Source organism: Malus sylvestris, chromosome 9, assembly GCF_916048215.2.
Source record: "Malus sylvestris chromosome 9, drMalSylv7.2, whole genome shotgun sequence".
Taxonomy (NCBI): Eukaryota; Viridiplantae; Streptophyta; class Magnoliopsida; order Rosales; family Rosaceae; genus Malus; species Malus sylvestris.
This window is the reverse complement of record NC_062268.1, coordinates 17,868,785-17,878,110: the sequence shown is the minus strand read 5'-3', so window position 1 is coordinate 17,878,110 and position 9,326 is coordinate 17,868,785. Positions and strand designations below refer to the sequence as shown.

Sequence of the window (9,326 nt, the reverse complement as noted above, 5' to 3'; positions counted from 1 at the left end):
TAAAATTTTCCACCACTTGCATAAAAACAAGTGGTGTACCATCCGTGTTCCCATCACAACTAAAAATTTCTCCACGGTTACCTTTTCTTCCAGATTTGAGGCCAATAAACAAACTAAAACTAAGAACTCAAAAAGATTCAACCTTGGGAAAAATGGTTGACGAAGCCAACAGAGCTGCTTTCTTGGAGATTCAAGGTCATATGATTGATCTCACTGTGAAATTGAAGCATGTACATACGCACATGCAAAACAAGGAAGGAGAAAAGAAATGTGCTTTTCTAATTATGAAGGAGCTGCGAGCTTCATCTGATAATTCAAATACTTACAAATCTATTAGGAGAATGTTTGTGTTAGAGCATATCAATGGTGGAGAAGAGAGACGAGGTCAGAGACCATTTTAATGGGGTGGGTTAATTTCAGGGATCATTTGCTTTAAAAGCCCTTAACTTTATTATAATATTGTATTTAGAATTCATACCTGATTGATCTTGGGCATTGTTCGGGCAAGAAATCTCACAAGGAGGGGTCCTTGGCCCGAGCACACAGCTCCCCGAGGAGTTGGCACTGTGGTTGATTGTCGGGCTCCGGTTTGCTGAGATGTTGCAAGGGGAGGACCAAGTTAGTTCTGAAAGGTACATTTGTTGGGCCTTAGGTGTAGGCCTTGAGGCTCGCAATTAAAACTAACTAAGTGCTTAGGCATGCAACTGCCATCTCTGTATGGCAGATGTAGAACAAGTGTATTTAAGTCGATTACTTGCATCCCAAGTTACTCTGACTTCTTGTTATCAAAGGATTGTCGTAGATGGGTTAAGTCTACATTAAGTTCTTTTATATTCCTTGAGATCAAGGACTTTTAGTTCTTTATCTTGTATGCTTAAAAGGTGGAGATCCAGATCTGATCAAGTCATCAATTTTAATCAGTTTTAATCTTCTTATGACAATAAAACCACTAAGTGAACCAGATCTAAGAACTGATGGAACTTTGGATCATCAAAAGACTGGAAATGACTTGAATATGTAATGGAGAATACATTATAACAACAGATCTATTAATTGAAAGGCAAAACAAAGAAGGGCGGGCAAGATTTCACCTTGTCGGGCAAAATTAAACGTCTTGCAGTCTCTTCTTTGTTGTAGTTCTAAAGGGTTAGGTACTAAAAGAGGGATGATAGGTAAATGGATTTACACAAGAGAATCGATACTACAACATTTAGAGAAGGTAGCAGAGCTTTTACATAGACAAAAGATGTCTTTCTAAAGGAAGTCTAAGGCTCAAGGGGTGCAAAATCTGGACAAAGAACAGCTTTCTAAATATTCGCTTGACTGAGAGGCAAGTTGTATATTTGTTCGTTTGATTGGTTGAGTCTTCTTGTCTATGGGCCCTCTTCCCCTATTTATAGGCGAATTAGCCTGACTGTATTGTTTCTACTCTTGCTCGAAAGCAACTGGAGGGTAGTGAGTCATCAGTATTTTTAAATGTTCTGCCATTCGGAAAAGTGCTTTTGGACCGAGAGTTGGTTGATTTCCATCGGTTGTCACTTCCCTTGTAAGCACCTAACCTTTTCATTTAATGGGGAGCAGTCATATTGTCTCGAGATGGGTATCTAGGCTTGATTATAGGCCTCAAGCAAAATCTCCTCTATTGAGCTCTTCAGGGCTTCCTTCCCTTTAAGTCTAAAGTTAAATATTAACTCAAACAGGCATGAACTAGGAGCAAAAGATTGAGAGCAAAACCACCAAGCTGCGCTGCAAAGAGAAAGAGTTGCTTCATTGTCCGTGACATCTTTGGGACACAAGACACCGGAAATTGGTTCCGTAGCATCTCATTTTATATAAGAGCAAGGCTGCACAACACACGGATTGGTTCCAAAGTATATCATCATTCTCCTTTCGATACGCTTAAATGTTATTAATGATCTGAATGTGACATGTATACAGTCGCCTTAGAAATGATGTGTGGTTGATTAGAAAATGTGATAGGCTCTGTATCCAATCAAAACTGTTCTGGAAAGTTGACTTCATATGAATAGTTCTGGAAGTCGTCTCGCATATGATGTTCCGAAGTATATCATCACTTTTCTTACTATATCCTCATGCGCATCATCATTTGTCATGTGTTTTTTTACTTAATTTTGATTAATTTTTTTAAGAATTAAAAAAAATTAATGTGAAAGCTAATCAGTATTAGATGAAAAAACACGTAACAAATGAGAAGGTATATGATGAGCAATGAGCATACACTATATAGTTTATGGCAATGAGGAAAAATACTCTCAATTTTTTTAGAACCAATCATGGAAATTGCCTTTAAGAGTCTAACTCTATAACTGGAAGATAAATAAATTAAGGCTTATTTATTCGAAGACATTTGAAAATCGAGGACCTGTGTGAATGAGGAGGCAATAATGGAGGAAGAGTCCATGGACGTTAGGGCGCTGATTGGAAAATTCCAGTCAATGAGGAGAGTTATGGTGTTGTAAATGCTATGGGGTGCGTGCATATCAGTCTGGAGACCGACTTAAGGGCAAGGGGGTCAGCTGACCTTTCAAACTCCGCTGATTGGAAAATTCCAGTCAATGAGGAGAGTTATGGTGTTGTAAATGATATGGGGTGCGTGTATATCAGTCTGGAGACCGACTTAAGGGCAAGGGGGTCAGCTGACCTTTCAAACTCCGATGAATCTTCATGAATGATTTGGGTATTGTTCATCTGAAGGTTGGAGTTGCCTTTTATATATGCCTTCCAAATGCTTGATAAAATGCATTAGAAAGGTGCTGCTCCTTTAAAGTCTAGTGCTAATATTATTTACTTCTGGCTTCTTTGTTAGTCGTGATTACAATTTTAGGAAGAAAAATAAGTAAAAGATTATCCAAAAATGCGTTGTTGAATTTGGGAGGGTTGCTTTTTCTACTCCAGTTTATGGGTTGGAATAGAGAATACTTTGATGCAAGTTGCGACCGTCGTTGTATGGTTGACATTCTAGAATTACAATACTACTAAACCCCACGAATTAATTAGTTTCAAGACATTATTCGTGGGTTAGATAAAGATTTGTGGATGGTTCTATAAATTTTCTAAGCTATAACACAAGTAAAATATATGAATACTGACGTGATATATAAAGTCTAGAGTTAATATTATTTATCTCTGACTTGTTTGTTAGTTGTGATTACAATTGTAGAAAGAAAAATAAGAACCAAGTAAAAGACTATCCAAAAATGCAAAGTAAATGAAATGACAATCTCAGAAAATGAACAAAATACCTTCATTCTTGGACAAACATATTAATGAGATGTATTGATATAAATCAATTTGTTGGTGTGTTTAAGGTAAGTGTGTTCCTTTGTTAAGCATTCATATGGGAGTAGCATTGGAACATGTTAGTTACCCACACAAAGAAGGCATTAATAGGTGTGCAGTATGCTTTTGTAAATGACTTCAGGCCTACCAAGACTCGAAGAAATGACGATATGCAAGTTATTTCTGTTAAAAAAAAATTGTGCACAGCACGAGCACGCTATTCTTATTAACCTTCCTAATAATATTTTTCAGATCCGTCACTCCTCCTAATGAGGTGCTGCTATTGGGAGTTCATTTAAAGCATGTTTCTTTGGTGGACTCAAATGAAGTTGGGGTGGTTTGTGCGCCCATGAATAGAGATGGGCAAAGTACCCGTAGGTATGAGTTAAAAATCATGATTACAGTTATGGTAACCGTTTAACTAAATGAACAGTTATGGATATAATAATTTACCTATGAAATATAAATAGGTAATTATATATATTACACCCGAGTACAAACGAGGTACCCATTTAACCATTTGTTTAATATTCGTAAAATTTTAAAATTAAAACCCCTGAAAACGTTGCGACCTCTCCCATCACCGCTCCTCTCTCCTCTCACTGCCCTTTCTCCTCGATACCCCCTCTCTCATCTCCGACAAAATAGTTTCGTCGGTTTGATAGTCACTCCTAGTCATCGATGATGACGGTTCTCACCAAAATCGTTGACTTTCATTAGCTCAATAAGAATACCCACCTGGGCACGGGGCAATTAAAACTTGCATCCACGACGAAGTTTTACTGTGGTCTGCTCTCTAGCTTCCACCATGATGGAAGAAATATTCAGAGAACTTAGAAATATAGACATGCTTACTTAACAGAAATTGGAGAAGGAAGAAATATTAGGAGAACTTAGAAATAGAAATTAAAGAAGCTGAAGGATCAAGTAGTCAATCTAGTTGATCTGATTTTTTATTTTTAGATATTTGGTAACAAATTTATGTGTTAGTAAACATAGGGTATATAGTTAAGACGCGAAATGATTTCCATCCCATATTTTTGCCCAATTTAATTAGACAAGGTGATGTAGTTTGGGACTAGCTAATTAATTTTTAGCACAATTAAACACTCACTCAGGAATCAGGATCAAAGTACCCATACATTCCTTTGGCAGCTGTTCATACATGGGGACATTGGATGTCTTTAGATCTCTATGGACAATGGGAGGCTTGCAACCGTTGTGTACATATTCCAGTCGTGCAAAATATTTAGCGAGTTTTAACGAAAAGCTCGCGGTACTGTTTACTTTAACAAAAAACCATATTTGTACACTAAAAAGTCAAACCAGGTACTATTCATTTTACCATTTATTTTGTCTTTATCATTAAAACTTAAAGTTTTCAAGTCATTTTCATTAGTTTTCCTAAATATTTAAGCCACGAGCCATGAATTAAGTGAGTAAACTAATTGCAAACTATGAACTAAAAACTGGAGGTCTCGGGTTTGAAACCCGCTGCTAGTGTAAAAACCAAACTTGTGGCCAGGGGGAGGCTAAAATGTTTCTGCAACTTTTCTCGTCCTCCGAAATAGGTGGATAACCGTAATTTGCCACCAGTTGTTCTCATTTGTTTAAAAAAAAAAAAAAAAAAAAAAAAAAAAAAAAAAAAAACTAACTGCAAACTATTTACTACTATTTAGACTTGGTAACTTACATTCTTTTAATTCTGTTTATTCATTGGTTAATAATTAGCTCTTGCTGCGTCTACTGCACTCAAAACAGTTTGAAATCTCTCTTTCCAAGTCAAAACAGTTTTAGTTACAACTGCACTCAAAGACCTGTCAATCATCTCGAATTCCGTATCATTTAATTGTTCCAGTAATTAAGTTCCACAAAATTTATTTTTGCAGTTCACCAAAGCAAAGGCATGCATAGCAGATGAAAGATGCTGTTCCAAATTTCCATTGCCCACGTAGTCATAAACAAGTGCCATTTTCTCACCTTCACAGCAGTACCCAATGAGAGAAACCAGGTTTTTATGACGGGCGCCTCATTAATAGTATAACCTGCAATTTATATGCAAGATCTAGATGTAAATTTCAAACTAACCAAGTTAGATATTGCATGTCATATATCTACCTCATTTTGAATCTCGCTTTTCAGAGTTCCAAGATAGACTTTCCACTTGGAGTTTATTTTTATTTTCATTAAGTATAACATAAGATTTTGTAGTATCCACTTGTGTAAATATTTTAAATTGACGATCAAATTAATTCATTGTATTCATATAGGATCAAGGAGTCTAGCTATAAAAAATCATCAAAATCGGAGTTAAAATAACCATTAAATTGTGATTATTCGTTTATAACCGTCGAAAAATTTTGTCCCATTACTTGATATTTGAATGTTTGTTTTTTGAGATTTTTGGCGTATGCGATCTCGAAGCATATACAAACAAATTTGACGGTTTGATCGTTCAAACTAGTTTCGTACAATGCGTATCCCATTAAAACAATAGATTCACTAATACTTAGAGTTTATTATTGTAGTTCGGAATGAGTTTTTGTTAGAAAAATATATTATTGTGGATTTTATGTAAAAAAATTAAATTTAAAAGGAATAAAATCATATTTTCAGTAAATTATATATATATATATATATATACTTTTTAAATGCCATAATTGGTCGTTGCGCAAAACAACTTTGCGCGACGTTTAAATGTAAACCTGAGTCGCGCATGTGTTAAAATTTTTGGCAGTTTAATTGTAAAAATTACGCGCTTTCTTTAAATTTCCCAAATTTGGAAAAAATGGAGGTGCAAGCTATATGCAATTGGAAAACAGTCGGTCTCTCTTCCCTCTCTCTCTGTCACAGAATTGCAGAGGCCGAACGAAACCCTAAAAACCAGGTAAGTCATCCTTTCCTTCCACCTCCCCAAGCTCTTTCGCACGGCCTCTCACCAGTCACCTCTCACCAAGTCGCCAATCACCATCGTTTTCCCCTTCCAGTCGACCAAACTCCCATTCGTTTCGTCCTCCATCGGTTTTCTTTCTCTCACCATCGTCCTCCACCACTGGCTGCTAGGTGTTCACTTCGCCGCTCCAATCTTAAGGTAAGACAATTTATTGAATTTTTTTTTGCATTTTATAAATTAGGGTTTTGGATTTTGAATTTACAGTTAGGGTTTTGCTTGATACATAATGTGATTTTGTAATCAATTATTCAAATTCTGTAATCAAGCTTTAATGCCTTAATTTGAAGATTTTGGTATTGTGATTAGATTCAATTTGGAAAATTAAATTAGAAATTGGGGGTTTTAGTGTTAAATCGAATTTTAGGGTGGTGGGCAGACTGTGTCTTATCATTGGATTGCATTGTAAGTGGAGGATAACAAATTTTTGGACTTTGGGATTCCTTATATTTTCTCCGATATTGTAAATACTGGAGACTAAATCTGTGATAGTACTAAATTCCTTCAACCAGTGACAACTTTGTGATTCTATTATGTTCTATTGTGAATTTAAGTTTTCTTGCATGATTTTAGTCTTCTCTATAGCATGCAAACTTCAATTTCGGAGTTGGCAGCCTCACACCAATTCCAAAACAAATCCATGCATAGCTCAGATACTGAGATTTTGAAATATTCTGCATTGTAGAATTAGATGGTGTTGCCTACATGGTGGTCCTTAAAATGAATTTAATTTGTTAGTGTGCACGACTGCTTATAATGTCCTTCTCTTTATCACTTGCTTATCTCAACCTTAGGTAATTAGTAATCAGTGATGAGAAAGCTATTGTTTCTTTTGGATATAGCGACAATTTTATTACACTTACTGCTGTGTTGGATATAGCGACAATTTTGCACATTAATGATGTGGTGGACAACAATATGCCTTGCAATTGACATATTGAATTTCAGGGTATCAGAAGGTAGCTAAAGGGAAATATAGTCTCTACGCTCTTCTTTTTACTCAGGTACTCAATTTCTCTCCCTCTCTCTGTCCTTATTCAACGTTGTCTCCGTAATTTCTTGAACCATTGGTTTTTTAAATAATCTTGTATTGAAATATCATTGTTCTAATTAAACGGGTTTTGTTATTTTCTGAGCATCGTATTTAACTGGGTTAATGTGCATGAACTTTTCAAGTAACTTATTAGTGAATTTTGTAAGGGATGTCGATTTGGATGAAGGGGTAGCACAATTTGTGAGTACGTTTGCGGAGCCTGGAGATCCTGAGTATAATATGCCTGTCCAAAAGGGTGTAAGCTTTTTACTTGAATCACATGTATGAAGACTTAGCGTTATGAAATCTTTGTTTGTATTGACATGTATCTGTTTTGCTTTGTGGGATTCAGACACAAAGTAGGGCTCAAATACACCAATTAAGGCTTTGTAGAAATTGAATGGTTGTGCAAGCTGTTCTAATTTCTGTTTTAGATATATTTCATATCATCTAGTTTTGTTTCAAGTTTTAAATGTGTTTATGGGTTTGCATGATGCATGCATTATCTGTTTATCTTTCTTTAGCCACATGCTTGCTTGAGAGTTATTAGAGGATGAGTTTTGTCTCGTATTTGCAATGCGCCTATGTCATAAGATACACTTTTAGGATTCATAATTGGATTAAGGCAAATTTCCAATATATAAATCATGTACCAATTGCCAACTATGACGACCTCTTATCCTTTCGAACTTTCTCTCTACCTTAGTTGGCTAGTTATGAACTTGATTATATTGTCATGATGTCAATCAATTTAATCATTGAATTACTGCTTTTATTTCAAATGGTAGCTACAAGCCAACCTTATCTTCCATGTACTTAAGCTTTCAATTTGCTTTGAGAACTATTAAATGTAATGAACTTTGGTATTGCGTTTGTTCCCTTAATCTGTATATTGCCTTTGTTTCCTATATCTTCTCTGCAACCTATTGGAGTCTAAGTGAGAAATGGCTCAATTATTATGTTTTATCACATGGCAGCTCATATTTAGAACAAAGAGGGTGTGTGGTTTTGGTGTAGTGATATTTGTATCATAATTAAACTTGTGGTTGTGTGGTTTTGGTGTAGTGAGATATGCGGAGTGATGAAGGAGCTACATAAACTGTAGTGAGCTGTGTGAAGTAGTGAGATACATGAAGGAGCTATATGAAGGGATGATAAAAAAGCTATATGAAAGAGTGACGAAGGAGCTTTATACACTGTACAAAAGGGAAGATGCTTTTATCTACACATCTTCGAAAGAATTCAAGTTTGTATTTTTGGAGTTAGAGGACGTGTGTTAATATATTCAAACACATTTCTTAGGTTTGTAATGAATGTATTGGCTTTACCACATCGATCCTATATGCGTTTGTTTTTATTAATGATAGTACAAAATATTCTTTAAACAATGCTTAGTGGAAATTTTACCAAAAAGCATATATTTCTTGCCTCAATTTCCATTGGTTTATTAATTATTGTTTATAATTTAATTACAATATTTATTAAAAATTAAATAAAAAAAATTTTGCCAAAAAAAAAGGGTTTGCGCGACGTGGAAGTAACTTGTGTCGCGCAAAACCACTTTGAGCGACATTGGACCTACGTCGAGCAAACCTACTTAGCGCGACGTAGATCCTGCGTCGCGCAAAGTGGTTTTGCGCGACGTAGATTACTTCTGTGTCACGCAAACCTTAGCGTCACTCACTTTGCGCGACGGTTAGCGCGCGACGAAGTTGCGTCGCGCAAACCCTTAGACAACGATTTTTGACTTTGCGTGACGAAGGTACCTACATCGCGCAAAGTATTTTTCCCACTAGTGTATATAGTTTGAAGTAGAAAAAAATAAGGGGTTTCTCCATTTTAATCCTTGATAAAGATTGAAATTCAATTAAAACCTTATGTTAGATTATATATTCATTATAGTCCTTTGACTAAATTTCCATGTCAGCATAAATATTAAAATTTATATTTTCTTGTTTTGAAATATTTAATGCGTTTTTTGGGTTCTTATAATGCCCCTATTAAATATTTGATTTTAATTTACTCCATATTTTTTGGCATTGA

At 35.5% G+C, this 9,326-nt stretch overlaps 1 long non-coding RNA gene across 1 annotated transcript; it reads left to right on the top strand.

The window, feature by feature from the left end:
• The first annotated feature begins 6,088 nt into the window (after positions 1–6,088).
• On the top strand, positions 6,089–8,671 carry LOC126634295 (uncharacterized). The gene is made up of 4 exons (XR_007627273.1): positions 6,089–6,391; positions 7,199–7,254; positions 7,451–7,541; positions 8,349–8,671. It is a non-coding gene; the product is annotated as an uncharacterized LOC126634295 (long non-coding RNA).
• Positions 8,672–9,326: the final 655 nt, after the last annotated feature.